The following is a 17,002-nucleotide window of genomic DNA, read 5'->3' as shown; positions in this document are numbered from 1 at the left end:
CTTGAAAAACACAAAGACTGGAATTTAAAATAACCCACTATTTATTATTATTTTGAGATCTTTTGGCTATCTGGCTAACTGCTTTAGTTTCTAGCTCTATATCATGGTAGCTTTCACACACCTTCTCATACCAGCTATCTCTGGGAGTGAGTGTCTTCATAAAAGCACTACTTTTCCCCCAAAGCTCCATGGAGTAGTATAGTATTTTACCACTGCAATGCCATTTTTTTTTGATATTTTTTTTTTTTAGCAACAATTAGCATCATGTTTATTAAATACTTAATGAAGGTCTGGTTCTGCAAACTCTTAATTCCCAGTGTAATCATCTGGGATTCTTAGGCAGTGATTATTCATGTGACTAAAAATTGTTTATGTAAATACATTCTTACAGGAATAAAATGATATACCTTGAATATTGTAAGTTATTTGATATATAGGGATTTCTGAATTAAAACTAGGCTTTGTTAATAGAATACAGATATTATCACTGACTGAGCCTTCCTACAATCTGTCTTTTGTAAATTTTCTCCCCTCCTGACTTTTCCTTCTTTCAAAAGTCATAATCCTGGAATAGATGGTTTTGAACATGAATTTTAAATTTCAGGTTTGTATAAACTAAGTGGTAGAGCCATATCACTAGCTCTGAATTCACTTTAGGTTGCTTTGTGCTCCAAAAATTCATTCATTTGGTGCTTTGAAATACAAGTGTGATCAGAGAACACACTGTAAATGTTAATAAATCTGTATTACAGCAACATTAAGATGAATTATGAAACAAAAATGTACAATTCAATACATTCAGTTTTAAAATAGAGAATGGATGGTGCCTGTATTACTTCACATAATCAAAAGAATAGTTGTTGGTTAATAATTTAAAGTTGCATTCTGTGTGTACAAACCTGTGGAAATAATTGTGTTCTATCTGATTTCAAAGATACTTTTAATATACTTAAGAGTATTGTTTGTCCACATGCTGATAGAATTATTGGAAATTCAAATCTCTGGTGCTCCAGAGTTTACTTTTTGTTGTAGTCACAGGACATTTTTTTATGGATGACAATCTTTGCATTTTTTTAGCTAGGTATTAGTATCTTGAGCAGCCTGGGATTTAAGAAAATATTTTGGTTTCGTGTACATTTAATCTGTTTTCATTGTCATAAGCCTGCATGTCACTTGCACGGCATATTATAGGATTGACTAATTGAATGACACTGAATTATGATCTGCTATCTGAGCTGGCTTCATTACTCCAGTGCCTTGCTACTTTAGCATGCAAAAATTTTGAATTACGGTTGCATTAAAAGGTAATGCTATCCTCTCATTTCTATATGCCAAACATGATGCTTAATTGCTTGAGAGAGAAAACTCTCTGTGTGCATCCCAAGTATGAGCACGCCCCAGGCTGCAAGAAAGGGAAAGGAAGTCATGCCTTGAATTGTCTCATCTTCCAGCTCTGTTGGCAGTGAAAGAAGTAAGGTGGTGGGAAGTTTCTTCTTCTCTCGTCCTGTGATTGGAGAAAAATATAGGTTAGCCTTTAAACTTCTGTGGGAAGTAGGATACTAAGCAGCATTTCCCTGTGCTTTGTTAAACTGTCCCTGATTTGAAAGAGAAGGGGGGAAAAACCCCATCTCTCTTACTGTTGGTAGAAGCTTCATAGTAGTGCTGCTTTTTTACTTTGACTTTTTTCCTGGTGAATTACTACTTTTGGCAATATGCATTAGTTTGTGCTACTAGCAAATGTTGGTAAAAATAATTAGCATATAAAAATGAGAAATACCTTATTTGTATCAGGTGCAACTTAAATTGCCTGGATTATCCAAAGAAAAGACCGAGTACAAGTGGTGATATGCCATTAGAAACTTTGCTTGCCATTAACTTTATATACCTCCTTCCACTTCCAAATATTAAAATTCAAGCTAATAAAATCAGTATTAAATGTTTTATATTGTTCAGATTCTCTGGTGGTTTATTTTGGTTTTTTTATATAAGTTCTTTATAAAGAAAAATCTATTTTAAAAGCTTTTTGAGAACTCGTTTGTCTTCCATCTGGCATGAAGAACATTTCTAGAGGGGAGGGGAAAGAAACAGAGTACTGTCTGAGGTAAATTTGATAGTAGAAGATGGGATAAAACAAGAGGCACTTAGACTAATTTAATTAATGCCATGGTGAATTTAAGAATATGCTGTCCTCTACAAGCGTAAACATAGATCAGTAGCTGAATTAAGGAAGCAGTATTAGTCTGCACCTGTTGGGTTTCAAACTGAATTCAGACCTTGTTTCAGTATTGCAGTTGGGACTGGCAGTTGCTGAAGGGATTAAATTATTTAAAGCCTTCAGCTGGCTAGTGTAGGCTAGCAGTAGCTTATAAAACACTTAATCTATTTTTTTTAATCTCTTCATATGTTTGCTACTTAGAGACAGTAAAACTATACATGACACACACCTGCCACATTCTGAAGCTTCTTTGTCAGATATTTTAAATTTATCAGTTAGAGCAGCCTTTAAACGTAACCATTTGGGTTTCTTTGACAATACACTTCTTGTTAGCCTGTACGTTTTCTTTGATGAACTCAAACCCAAACATGAAGTATGCAGATAAAGTTCTTTTTCCACAATTTCTTTTAAAAAAGAGGTTCCCTTCGAAAGGCAAATGCTGCTCTCCAAATAATTAATATTTACTGTTACCATTTGGTTTGTGATTTAAAAAAGAAACATTCCAAACAGTTTGGAGCTCTGGAACTATTTTTACAGTGTATTAGCCAACTGCTTACACAGTAGTACAGTAAACCAGTTCAAAAATAGTTAATACTGTTTAGCTTGTTATGTGATATGTCACTTGTTTCTAGAAAGCTAAGAGTAAGTGGTGAGTAGTTACAATATGGATTGCACGGAAAAGCAATCTGGATAGCTGTGCAACACAGGATTAATTGGGTAAATCCTCTTAGGTTTGATTAGCCATTGCTTAGATCTACAGTTTATTTTGTCATTGGTTGCTCCTATTAATGTCGTCTTTCTTTCAAAGTTTATTACTCTGGTTTCAGTTTTGCATCATACCTTTTCTGTGTCCAAGTGCCACTGAATTAACTTACAACCTTCCAAATAATAAGCAGAGTAACACCTGGAGTCAATTCAAATCAATGTTGGCATTCTCTTAAGAGTCTTTTTAATAATAAACTTTTTATATGGATAATTTCTGTTTTTGTTCAGCAAATAATGTATTACATCTTTTTAATTTGGCCTTCAATGTTAAGTTACAGGACAAGTAGGCATATATATCTGCTAACAAGGATGAGTAAATGCTTATTCATGGAGATGAGATGGTTCCTGCAGTATGCTCTTCATAAAAAGCATATGTTGTTGATATTTCTGGCCAACCTTCTTTTTTTTCTTTTTAATTACATTGCGAAACTGTGATTTTATTTCTGTAAAATGAGTTTTTGTAGTACCATCAGTACAAAATAACTTAGTTGATCTACTCTAGATTTTTTTTTATAATGTACAGCGTAAAATTGAAAAATTTAAAGTACATATGTTGAAGGCGTTTCACTAATTAGTGTTCCTTATCTCACACTCTGTCTCAAACTTTTTTTTTAATTAGAGAATATGCCATTCTTCAGGAATAAGAAAGGAAAAAACAGAGGAGAAATAAAAATTCTTACCAGAAATAAAAATTCTTACCCGTTCAAGACACATAGAAACTAACCAACAGATACTTCAGGACTATAGCTAGATGGCTCGGCCAACTAGGGGGGGAAAAATATGCAAAAAGGCATGGGAGGAATTAGGCATTTCAGTGGGCGGTAATCAGAGTTTCATCAGTGCTGGGATTTCATACTGTTATACAATGCTTTGTACATGTCAGGGCAAGGCTTCATATTTGATATGATACATGTAGCACAAAATCTGGAAGAACAGTGTCTCTGTTTTCACTACTCCTTCTGCAGTGCAATTTGTTAGTTAGAATTTATTGCAAATATTTGTTCAATAGTCATCTAAGTATTGTTTCTTCTATAAGAAGGTATTACATCTGAAATTCTATTTCACCTTGAATGACCTAGGAAACTTATCATTTTCATCTATGATTCATCTAATATGATCTATAAAAGTGAATTGGGTTAGCCGCTGTCATGTCCCGAGACCAAACCAAAATGAAACTTAATTATAATAGAAATTTAACTCTGAGAATACAATGTCCTTTAATAGAAAATCAATTGAATATTGTAGTTGTTTCTAAAACCTGCAGGAAAAGACAAACCAGAATGCTAGTTGGAAGGGAAAAGTGGGGAATGCAGATGATTAAATGGTACCTTTACAGCCTTCCCATTCCTAAAGCTAAAGCAGGAGCTGGGTTAGTGTCTGTGAAAGATGAGAACTATTCCAGTTTGCTTCTGTCTGATCAACCCCCTCGGGGACCATTCCAGCAGCTACGCAGGCTTGGAGTACAGCGTGTGCCCTGGCCCACCTCTGTGCTGGAGGCTGTGATGGCAGTGGCACAAAACTGCATTGTAGAATCCTCAGTTCCCGGAGTCAATCAGAATTATGGCACGTGAGGAAAAAGGGAAGGGTCTTAACCTTTGAGTGTGTGGGAGGGAGTGCTCTAGAAATGGAAAAATAATCATGCAGCCCAGGAGAAGTGTGTTCTTCATATAGGATAGAAAATGATTAAATGTAATTAAATTTAACAATGTTAAATTTCTACAGTGTTGGCTGAGCTAACTGTAAAGTTTAATATCGTCTCATTCAAAGAAGATCAAAACTTTGCTGATAGTACATCTGATTTTGTACTTACCGATAGACTACTTCAAAGCACTATGATTTCCCTTAGCTGGAAAGTAAATTTACTATAAAGCTTTCTATGGGGGGGAAAAAATGGCATGGTTTTTCCATTGTTTCTCTTTGATTCCTTGGCTGGTTTTCAGTCCTGCCGTGTTGCTGGACTGTTAGGGACATAAAGCAACACCACAGCTACTGTGGACACATCCATGGGTGGTTTAGCTCTGCATTGAAATGACATCAGTGAGAGGAAATTCTGCAGGTGACGGCAAAATCTGTCATCATATGCCTCTCATTCCATGACTGAAGGGGACAGTTTGAAAAACATTGAAAAGTCTTTGGCAAAGTGGTACAACTACTACCCACCAGCTTGCTGCTAGGAAGAGAAAGACGAGCTTAAGTTCTCGGCCATGAGTATCTTCCCTTTCTGTCTTGTCTTTTAGATGATGGTGGGGTGCAGCTCCCCACATCCACTGTTGGTGGGTGTCATTTCCAGCCTGCTAGGAAGCATTTCAGATAATTGAGCAACATGATGAATACTTGATTGGCAGAAGCCACAGATTTCCTGAGCCACTGCTTGGTCAGAAACTGGTATTGAGGCATTGTGAGTCAGCACTCCCTGCTGTGGGATGGGATGTACCAGTTGGCTTCGTGAGACAAACTCATTTCAAGAGCTTCAATAATAGGGGAGTGACTGTCAATGGAAGAGGGAACAGCTTTTTTGTTTGTTGTTTTTTGAAACAAAACCATAAACCAAACCACACAATTTGCAATACTTGAACATTCCCAATGCCAGGGATGGGATTATATTTGAAAGGTTATCTCACAGAATAAAGTATTAGGAGAGTTTTTATTTTGATTAGCACCTAGATTAGGTTCAGCAAGTTTTGCAATATTTACCATTCTTTTTTGGGAAATACTGATTAAGCCTGGTTTTCTACTAAGAAAGACTGATTCAACTAAATGGGAAGGATTCATGAAAGTGTAGTGATTTTGTAGGTATTTGTAATAAATAATGTCAACATACTGCAATGTAATCAAACTGTTGCATTAAATCATGTTTTTTTGTCCCAATATACTTCAGCTCAATCACTTCTGAGGGCTGTCTTGATGTGTCTTAGGTAGAAGAATCTTTCTACAGATGTCTAAAGCAAACCTTTTAGGGGATGTGTTAACTACCTCATTTCCAGGTACCCATTAGCATCATCTAAGCAAGACCAGTATACAGAGAAGGACTACAGAGAGACAAAATTATTCTAAGGTGTCTGGAAAAAAAAAAAGTGGACTTCTCATTGTGGTTTGTGGAAATAAGATGATGTGAGTTTTCTTTGGGCTGAAATTAATTATTTTAGGCAGCATTAAATACATTCCCTGCCACAGATTACTTTTAATGGTAAAATATATGCTCTCTAGCTCAGATAAAATAATTCTCTGAACTAATATTGGCTTAGGGTTAGAGTGAAAAATAGATTTCACTTTCTCATGTTAAACTAATTCCAAATTAAGATTTAAATTAAAAGGTTAGAAAGAGGTCTCAAATACATCACTTTGGAAGCCTCACAACTTCATTATTGTTTGTCTAATAAATGTCAAGCTTTAAAAATTATACTCTGAAAAGAAACTAAATAAAAAGTATTATTTAGAAAGGAGCTTTGCTAAAGATGTTTTAATGAGTAACTTCGATGAGTAACTTTGATTCCACAGTCACTTAGTGAGGTTAATAAGGTACAAAAGGCAATATAAAATCATTGTAAATAATGTAAATGCAACTGATGTGACAGAAGTGACAGAACTGAGTCTGCTAGACCAGAAGGCGTTTCTGAGGCTACCGTTGAAAGATACGCTTACTGAAATGAAAGGGGAAAAGGATAAATGACCAGATTGCTGCAATCAAGATATTCCCATCACTGATCAGAAATACAGCTAGGAGCTGATTTTTTTTCTTAGGTATATAAAACAAATCAGTTAAGGGACATGAGTTAACCAGCTGATTTTTAAGTGCCACTTAGTGCAAAGGCTACAGACAGTGATTAAATTAGTTTTAAGTGCCTTATACTAAGAAGTACACTGTTAAAGAACTAGATAACTAAGCAATTTCCTATTGTAGTTTTAATTAAAGATAATATTTTGAGCATGGAATTGAAACATGAGAAAGTTAAAGAAGTAATTATTGAATTAAACTAGTGCTTTTCAGTATCATCTTCTGAGTGGTATGCTATTCTGGCTTAAAAGCCTTATATAAGCAGCTAAAGCAATCTTTCACACATGTAACAGATACAACTATTTAATAAAAAATGAAGAGCTACTCATACCCTGCTGTGAAATAGTTATTAGTTTCTAGTATAATACATGAATTTGCATCTGCTAAAGAAGTGCATTTAAATGGTAAAGAATGTTTGATGACTGATAGTTACATTTCATGTGTTAAAACAAAAATATTTATACTGCTTTTAAATTCACAAGTAAATAGCTGTCATCATGCCAGACTATAAAAAGCTGATTTCCATATTTATATGGCATGTAATTATGAATGGAACCACACTAACAATCCAGTTTGGGGTTTTGTGATTGGTGGTTTTGGTTGGGTTTTTTGGGGGGTTTTCCTGTTTGTTTTGGGTTTTTTTACTCTTCTCGGTAATTTTGATCTCCAAGTACTGGCTTTTGAGGGTACGTTGATACGCGTGTAATTAGCACTTGAAGAAATGGGAAAATATCAGAGTAAAATCTTGATCCCACCCATGTCAGTGATGTACTTCTTGAAGATTTCAGTGAGACTGGTGGTTATATTTCTTGGGCTTTACATGGTATATGCATTTTTGTCTTTCAGGAGAGGGAAAATGTTAGCGGCCCTACAATAATCAGTAACACTGGCAAAATTTCTTCCTTCAGGAAATAAGGACTCCTGAGGCAGGCGGGCAGCTGGTGCACTGATATGGCTCTGCCTATAGTGCTGGCCAACGTTGTCTCCTTTTTCCTTGTAGACCCCCTTTTTCTATCTGAATCCATCTGTTGTCCTTTGTCTGATACTTAAATAGCAAGATCTGTAAGATTTAATTCAGAAGCGATCATTTTGTTTCGTATTTTACGTGACTCCTGACCATGAAATTCTGGTCCATAATTTGGGCTACTCTGCTAATATTACTGTCTCGATGTCTCTTAAAATTAATACTAATATTCTGTGTATTTCCACTAACTCCTGTTAGTTAGTAATTTAATTTAAGCATTATGTGATTTTGATTGAGTTTTATGTAGTAGTTATAACACACAAAGCACCAGAAAATATTTGAATGAAAATGGAACTTTTACTGTTATTCCAGCATTGATGTTAATAGCTGTATACGTAAAAAACTTGATAAATAAATATTCAGTGTGCAAATCTGCTTCAGTAATCAATAAGCATCCAGAGCCATACTCATCCTAGAAATAATTTTACTGACCATAATGCATTTGCACCAGGAATTCATTTAGCCAGCATTGCTTGTCTTGTGCATAACTGACCCTTAGCTTTCTTTCTACAATCAGATGTTAGAAAGTTTATGCCCAGCCCTGATGCTGCTGATCCCCCTGGCCTGTTCCTGAATATATTATGATTAATGGCTAACAGTGCTGGTGGTGATAATAATCATATTGTGTGATTAACAACTACAAAGAGGAAAACCAGGTATGAAAGGAAGCTCTACGAGGTGTAGGGAGGAGAGCAAAACTAACAACAGGGCTGCTTTTTTGCATGTTGACTGTAGTGAAGGATGTGGTACCCTGTGTGCAATGCCCACCACTGTTGCCGTGGAGACTGTGCTGAACACAGACCTTCCCTCTGCCTGGGACCTCTGTCATGTGGGGAAACCTGCAGGATTTCACTCCAAGTAATGACTCCACTTCCACAGTCTGGGACGCCACTTCCCAAGACCTGTGCATGTCCTTTCCCTGTTTTGTAATCTCTGCTTAAGAATAATGAACAAGTGAATAAAAACAGATCTAAAACTGGCTATACACGTGTACACTAACTACTTACAGCTCAAAAATAAATACCTTAAAACACGTTCAATGAATTAAATGGCATTGCTTTTGCTATATAGACAGGTTGGTTGAAAAGTCCATACCTGTTGATTAAGTAGTGCTCTTTTCTGCTCTTTTTCATGTGTTAATTTTGGGGTATTTCAGTCTGTGCCCTAACACTTGCTCTTTTAGCTATGACCTTAAGCTGCTTGTAGGTATTTTTGTGAAACGTGAGTGATAGGTGATAAATTTCCTCACAGGATGCACTCTTAACACATTTTGAGGTATTATTCTGAATAAGAACTACAGATTACAATGTTTAACATTTATGAAATTGAATAATAAATTCAATTGAGTAGCACATTTTTAATAAGATCTGGCTACTCTGATTTGTATTTTTTATTTTTGAATTATTTTATAAAATGCATATAGAAAAATAATTAAGTCTACAAAGGTGCTTTTTGTCATTGAAGTAGGAAAAGGATAAATTAATTTACACTTATTAAATTGTATTTGTCTAGAATAGCTGTACACCTTTTCCTTTTTAAAACATGGCGTAAGATGTATGAATGGAAGTACTTTAATCCCTGGCAGATGTACTATTTATATAACACCTGCCAGTTCATTATCTTATTCTAAGAGAGATGCAGTTTGTATTTAAAAAAAAAAACAAAAACAAAAACAAACAAACTGAAAATGGTCTTGAGGTTCAGTGCACATACTAGAACGGTAGAAATTGTGTTTTCTAAGTCATAAGTACAGTGTTGACAAAAATAACATATTTGTAAAAGGCTCTCCAATTTTCTGTTTTCTTGAGACCTTCAGTCTGTTTTAAATAGCATCCGAGACTGATGCTGTGGGCCTTTTCTTGTGCCTCTCTGTCCTGATGGCAATTCTTCCATTACTTGTGATCCCCTCCAAGAGAAGCTACGGCAAGATCATTTCATTGTTGTTGCAAAACTCTGAAGATGTTAAAACTTTTGCATGTACACATTCAGTAAAATCTCATTGTGATCTAGCAAGGCTCAGTCTTTTTGGTGTAGCAATAATGTTTGATGCTTCGCAGTCGTCTCTGTCCCTTCATTTTCTCACCTGTTGTATCTCATCGCCGTTCATTTTAGTGTTGAGCGTGACATGATGTCTATGACCATGTTTTTATTTATAGATACAGATTTGCCATTTTGCTTTCCACTTCTGCTCTGCCACCTTCTTTTAAACATCAGATCATATATGTGTAGGGTGGTACTCTCTGTTCCAATAACAGAGAGTGGTAATTCTATCAAAAGATAAAGCCAGAAAACCAAACTGATTTCCTGTCTGCCTTCACCCCAAATCTAATTAAAATGTTACACGGGTAGACATGTCATCTTCAAAAACTGATGCTGTGATGATATTTTAGTGTATTTTACACTAAAACATTTGCTGTTTAATCAAAAGTCTCTGTAATCTTAAGTCAGAAAACAACATGAACTTTAAGTCTTACTAAAAACAGTATGTTTAAAAAAAAAAGGCAAATGAAAATATTTATAAACCTTTTCCTATGATTAAAATGCTTATAAACTTAAAAGGTTACAAGCTAAAGCACCGCTACCACCGACTGCACATGCAGTTAGCTAAGTAGAAATGTTACCTTATCGTCCCCTCCATTGTTTGAAGAGAGATTGCTCAGAGGTTACAGCATTTTGTGGACCATAATGACGGTCTGCTGCTATTGTTCGTGTGATGTGATACTTTCTGCCAAGTGTCTCATTACTAGGAGTAGACATGGTGTATTTCACTTGGTCAAAACAATTCATTAAACTACCGCTGAACATCACGTTTTCTTTTGGAACAGATTTGCACTGTCACTGGTTTGGAACAGAAAAATAAGAAAAATAAGCACAAGTTAGTTTTTTAACATTTGGAAAAATTTCATTAGAATATTTGTATCTCAGAATAAATACATTTATAGGAAAATATTTCTTTGCTAAAGAAGGAAATGGTTTTTTCCTCATAATGGTTTGATCTGGTTTCATAGCTCACGTAATTAAAACGTGCCTTTTCTGTTATTCATTCTAGGAGGAGAGTCTCTAATGTGGTAATTTAAATCTTTAGAAGATATTTTTAACTGGTCTTTCATTAATGATGTCTCATGGGGGAAAATAAGGAAGACTTTAAGATCTCTGCTTTTAAAAAGTAGGAAAACATATGGATAAGTTCCTGATGTATTAAACTATCTTAAGGGAGGGTGTAGGTGAACATTTGCAAGCCATGTGCAAATTGACTTGGGTAAAACTGCTTCTCAGAAAGGATTTGTGCCACAGACGGATTAGTAACAAGACCTTACACCAGTGCAACAAAAGGGGTTTTTTGTTTGGTTTGTTTTTTGTTTTTAACGTGGTTGGACTCTAGCTGCTGATAGCAAAGCCCTGCCTTTGTCCTCAAGTGCTTTCATGATGAGGTTGGAGGGACCCAGGTAACAAGGTCTTCCATTTAATTCTAAAATAGGCTTGGATGCAATTCAGCGCCTGCCAGAGTTAAACTAGGCTTCACTCCTGTCTGCTGTGGTTTGTGGGGAAGACTGATATATTCTACGTTGAGATAAAACTACTTCTCTTTGCCACAACAAAACATCAGCCTAAACTAGGAGTCAGTTAACCAGACTATTTACTTTAAAAGGCTTTGGACTGTGTCCCAAAAGCACAACCCCAGAAATCTTTATTCAAGCAAATAGTTTTCCTGGAGTCAGTAGACCTGCTAATAAGCAACTACTCACTTGAGTAATGCAGGATTATGTTTTAATTCTGTAATCTGACTGCCTGCTTCTGTTTAATGACGTTTATTTGTAGGAATGATGCATTTTGGAAAGTGAAGTCAGCTGGAACATTTGTGGTGTTCATCTGTCTGCAACCCTTGATATTGCAATGTATCAGTCACTAAAAAAAGAAGTGACTACTAAACTGTAAAATTGAAACAGTTGGTAATATTAGTAGATGGTACCCTATGAATATTCTCAAGTGTCGGGTGCAGAAATGATGCTCATTTCAAAACAACAGTAAAAAGTACAATATTTTCTATTAAATATTTTATTAAAGATTTTACAAATTAGCATTATATCATTGGAATTTTAGTTTGAAATAAGTTTATTTTAAAAAGTCATTTTTCTCCTCCATAGAAAAAGTGTGTTTCAATGTGTTTCTAACTTTTTATGTTAAAGTAAGAATACTTTTTTCCAATGTTTTGATATCATTAATTTGGTAATGGATTATTTTTACTTCTTGGCTCCAAAATGAAGTGCAGCTTTTAATGCCAGCAATTTTAAAGCTGCATTTTCTTTTTTTTTTTTTTTACATCTGTCAGTGTGATTCTGTATTATAATTCTTATTTTTTGTTTATTGCCTTGGATGTTATCTTTCTCAGATTATATTTTAGATTCTCACAGTTTTGTTGTGTAGTGCTCTGATATTGTAAAATATTATATTTGTCCTTGCCAAGTGCCTGAAAAATAGAAACCTACCGGATTTTTGTACACATTTAACACTTGTTAATCCTAACAATCACTTCAAATTATTTTCCTGCTGGAGAGAGAGAAGAAAAATGTGAATATTAAATATACGTATGTGAAAGACACTCAGACACCACAAAGGCTAATAACTACATGAAAATAGCTTGTTAGAAAGACTCTTGCAAGAAAATTTATAGTGTCAAACTAAAAATTTATATTATCATGACACATTTCATGAAGATATACCCTTTCCTTGTGGATTTCCAAAGGTGTATGCATGAGGAATGATCTATTTCTGTGGCTCTTACAAAGAGGAAAAACAGACTGAAAATTAAAATATAGACTGAAAAATACAATACCATGATATATTATCATTTACACGATCCAGTAAAGACATTTAAACTACCCTGTAGAATATTGCATTACTATAACTCTTTATGGTCCTCTGTAAATATGAACAAGAACTTAAGCATAGTTTAAGACACAGTGATGAAGCATCTGTCAAATCTACACCTATTGATGTAATATGAGCACAAGCAGAGAAATAAGCATTTCATAGTATCCCTGAACAAAATAATCTGTGACAGTTGCCAGGGTGCCATTTTTTTTAAATATAGTTGTCCCAGTTGGTTGTTTCAACAACTGTGGCACTTAAAAGAACAATAAGGTTGAAAACAAACAATTATTTAAAAAAAAACCCCACCAACACTTCTGCAAATCCTAAATTGAAGTAACAATTATTTATGTAATTTCAGGATAAACCCTTGATATTTTCCCATTTCTATGTTTTTTCTGCTGCTTGATACATAAATGTCACTCTTCTATAGCATAGTCATACCGCCTTTCTGTGATGTGAAAAATAAGGGGATTAGTGTTTTAGTTTGGATGAGGTGTGCATTTCTGAAGAGATCCTCTTGTGAATCGTAGTTTACCCTGCTTTGCTTGCATGGCAGAGTAACCTTGGAATGAGCAAACTTTGTTCTTGTTGGGTGAAACTAAACCAGAAGATGTGGTCCAACCATCAGTGGATGTTAGTATACATTTAGTGTGGATAGCAGGTCCTCAGCACCAATTCTTCAAATCTGCTTCTATTGGGTTGCATCGGAGGAAACATCAGAGGTTTCCTGCAGTTTGTTTTAACTTTTCAATGAAGAAACATAACCTAACAATTCTTCAAGGCTGTTTTTTTTTCTTTGGTGAGCGCTTACAATTTTTTTGGAAAGCTGTAAGTCCTTGCACAAAATTGTCTGTTCATTATTTTTCTTAAGGAAAGCATTCATTACAAAGCGAGAAGAGGCAGTTCATCTCAAGTCAGCCAGCTTTTATCTACATGATAACCAAAAAAAATTTAAAGATTCCTTCTACCTTTCCTAAGACTTACCATTTTATTCACCCTGTCATTGTCTTTGTACGCAAGACAAATTAATTTCTTATGAGTTACCATTAACACTTGGTAGAATTTGAAATAGCAATGTCAGGATGGTGTGCGAGGTTCTTCAGAATTGGGTTTTATGGGCTGAGGAAGAAACAAGCAGAAAGACAGGGAAGCGGAAGAACGTTTTCAGTCTGGTTTTCTTCTTTGGAAGAGCCACAGAAGTGGATCGCTTCTCATGCGTGCCTTAGGAGATCCGCAAGAACGGTGATGTCTTCAGGAAATAAACATCGGCACAAGCATGCGCCTTGCACAAAGCCCCAGAAATCACCACTAGCCCATAGAAGGTGTGTTCTGTCCTTTGCAGCTTTTAAATCTTACGGAGGAGCCAGGCTGTTTAACTTGCAATTTAAACAGCAAGCAATAAACAAAATGCCCCCCTCCCGCCTTTTTTTTAGTCCTGTATTAAAGCTGTTTGAGTAAAGAAAGTAGTATTTTGATGCAAAAAAAAAATGAAGTGGAAATAAAAGCTGAAATTTGTGTTTGAATATCCGTGCTTATATTTGCAAATGACTTAAATAATGTAAGCTGCATAGAGAAACCTGTGTGAGTTTTTTAATTGAGGAAATACAGTGCTTTTCAACTGACCTTCCAGTTGTTGCAAAAAGAGCAAAGTGTATGTTTGCTTTAAATTGGAAGGTCACTTTCCATTTACGCCCAGCAACAGAAGGTTGGATTTTGGATATGTCTAGCAAACAAATCTATGGGGAGGGGATCTGGGGAACTTTGAACTGTTTATTTCAAAGATGATGGTAATCAGTGGAATACGTAAATTTTAATTTTTATGTTTTAAAAAAGTACTTTTTATCAGTTTAACTCTGATCCCTTTACAGGTTTCAGCAGGAATGTGGATCTTGAAAAATTTTAATCCAAATGCATCACATTGAATGCTTGTTTCTCATAATACAAGTCATACTTCGGTGACAGTTACATCAGTTAAAAAAAAAACTTTAGATAAGGAATTGCAAGGATAAAAAAGTAGTTAACTTTGTCTAGTCTTATCTCTGTTTTTGGAGGATAAATATTGTAAACATAAAATATTTCAGACAATGTGAAAAACAGTAAAGTAATACTGTAATTTGAAACCCTACCATGAATTAATTCCCTGCTTAACAGGTATTGCTAAATGCTGTTGGAAAGACTAAAGACTATGGCCTGAAAGTTTTTAAAAAAAAAAAAAAAAAAGGAAAATTGAAGTGGAACCTTCCCCTATTCCACCCTCCTTGTGTTGATCTGTACTTGCTGCAGGTACTCTTCAGGTTAGGTGACTACAGCCTGGATACCTTCAGTGGTCACAACAACGCGTTGCCAACCAGCACGCCTCTGGGTTGTTTGGATTTCATAATTTCTACCCAGAAAACTAAATTGAAGTCTGTGCAGCTCTACCTGCCAGCTGACAAGGAAAAACCCTGCCTTCCTCTTTGTGTTAGTTCTGACATTCATTGAGTGTTTTCCTGAGCTGATTCAACTCACTCGGGAAAACCCTTTTTTGCTGGGCGTGTTGAATCTGCTAAATGGGAGGTTCAATGCCAGCAATGGAGAGTTATCACCGGGAGAATTTAACTGGATGTGTGGAAAGCAGATCAAGAAATTTGTGAGAGACCAGTTCTCTCCCTTTTCACAGTGATGAACTTTGAGTGTGGCTTGCTGTTTCACGCAATTGCACCCTATGTTACTAGTGACTGAGCGAAGGGCCTGGTGGATGGAATTACAGCCCTATGGTCTTGCCTTTTCCCATCCTTATCTTTGTGGTTTTGCTCCTCTGGGCAGCTCTAATAGCACAGCCTTGTTCAGGACTCAAGTTCGTTTAAGAATTAAGAGTCCAGCTGAAATAAACAACTCATAAGCTGATATAAACAACCCATACTGGCCATAAAAAGTGTTTTGATGATACAGGTTATAGCAGTTTGATGAGTAAAACAAGTTGTTCTAGCCAAAGCATTTTCTGCCTGTGTCTACGCTTGGGATTTTGATAACTAAAATAGCACAAAATGTCATTGGTAGGTGTGCTGCCAAAAGCTTCTAGCCTGCGTTTGTCCTCAGATCATCTCTTTTTGCTGCATGATAGATTGCATCTATTGGAAATACCTTCTTCTGGAACTTCTGTTTCTTCTCTCCACTCTGAGCACTCACACCTAACTACTGCTTATCCTCTGCAAAGGTATAGAAACAAGGAGGAACAAAGAGCCTATGGAGGTGTGTGTTTCAATGCTGAAGTTTATAAATGAATCTAAATGACACGGGCCTCCTTCCACTGAGTTACTTAAGTACTCTGAAACAAAACACTCCCCTCCAAATGGTATCAGTAGTCCATGTTACTTACAGGTGTAACGCGTTTCTGCATTAACCCCTCAGTCGCCTACCAGCACAAATATACCTGCCAAGAGAAAATTAGGACAAGGAAGTGTTTACTGTTTTTCAGATGACAAAAAAGTCATGTGAGGGCTTCTCAGATGCAGTTGTATTTAACCTCTGAGAGAAATGTTCACCAGAGTGTTTAAAACTCGCCGATACATCCTATGTAGACTTACTGCATATTGTGGGTAGTTAAAAACTCTTCTGTGGCCAAAGTAAACCTTACGAGTAGTTGACTGAAGGAGGAGATTCAGCGCTTCAGCTTGCAATGGCACTAGCTGGGCCTTTCATGTCGTTGGGGCCCTTTAGTCCTAAGTATGATGAAATTTGCACTGAGCACAAGGAAGCCTTTAAAAGAGATGCTGTGCTCCACAAAAGCAACTGAAGGAGTTTCGAAGACATTTGAGAGTTTGATTACACGCTGATGATACTCCCATTGCAGGCTGAGTGGAAGTCTAGCTTGATCTAATTAACAAAAACTGGAACATGAGGACAAAACTGACAGTGGTGAGATGTTTTGGGAGGCTCTGTTATTTAGCAAACGTGACCAACTCAAAACTCCAGAGAGAGACCAGTATAACGGGAGAGGTTAATCACCCCAAAATCACCCCCTTCTTTTCTAAACCTAAATTAAAATTGGTTTCTGAAAGTTGATGAAAATTGTGCAAATGTGTCAGTGGAGCATTGGATTCATAATTTTGTCTATTTTTAGAGGATCAGTATCATCCAAGTTTACAACCATATTTGGATCATTTGGGCTATCAAAATATAAGAAGTTGCATGGTGAAAAATAAAAATAAGAAAATTGCTAGAAATACTTCCTAAGAAACAGCTGTAAAAAATGTCGAGACTAGTTAGTACCTGAGGAGGATGATTTTTTTTTCAGTAGAACTGAAGCATTTGGGGTGACATGTGTGCCAATTTATATTTGCGGATGTAATACACTTACAGATTGAATCAG

The 17,002-nt window shown here is 35.9% G+C and overlaps 1 protein-coding gene and 1 long non-coding RNA gene across 2 annotated transcripts in view; one reads left to right on the top strand and one right to left on the bottom strand.

Annotated features, from left to right (window-relative positions):
- The window catches only part of HIPK3 (homeodomain interacting protein kinase 3), a 114,241-nt gene that overhangs the window by 17,546 nt on the left and 79,693 nt on the right, over nucleotides 1-17,002 (top strand). The gene's annotated exons all lie outside the window — the stretch shown is intronic.
- Nucleotides 1-17,002, bottom strand: part of LOC103906792 — a 28,368-nt gene that overhangs the window by 9,907 nt on the left and 1,459 nt on the right. The window contains exons 2-3 of the long non-coding RNA XR_658035.2: nucleotides 16,010-16,063; nucleotides 10,401-10,617 (exon numbers count right to left, since the gene is read on the bottom strand). This is a non-coding gene — a long non-coding RNA (uncharacterized LOC103906792). The remainder of the gene's footprint in view (nucleotides 1-10,400; nucleotides 10,618-16,009; nucleotides 16,064-17,002) is intronic.

Source organism: Aptenodytes forsteri, unplaced genomic scaffold (genome assembly GCF_000699145.1).
Source record: "Aptenodytes forsteri isolate BGI_AS27 unplaced genomic scaffold, ASM69914v1 Scaffold8, whole genome shotgun sequence".
In the NCBI taxonomy this organism is placed as follows: domain Eukaryota; kingdom Metazoa; phylum Chordata; class Aves; order Sphenisciformes; family Spheniscidae; genus Aptenodytes; species Aptenodytes forsteri.
The sequence above is the reverse complement of the archived record's forward strand: the minus strand, read 5'-3'. Positions and strand labels throughout refer to the sequence as shown.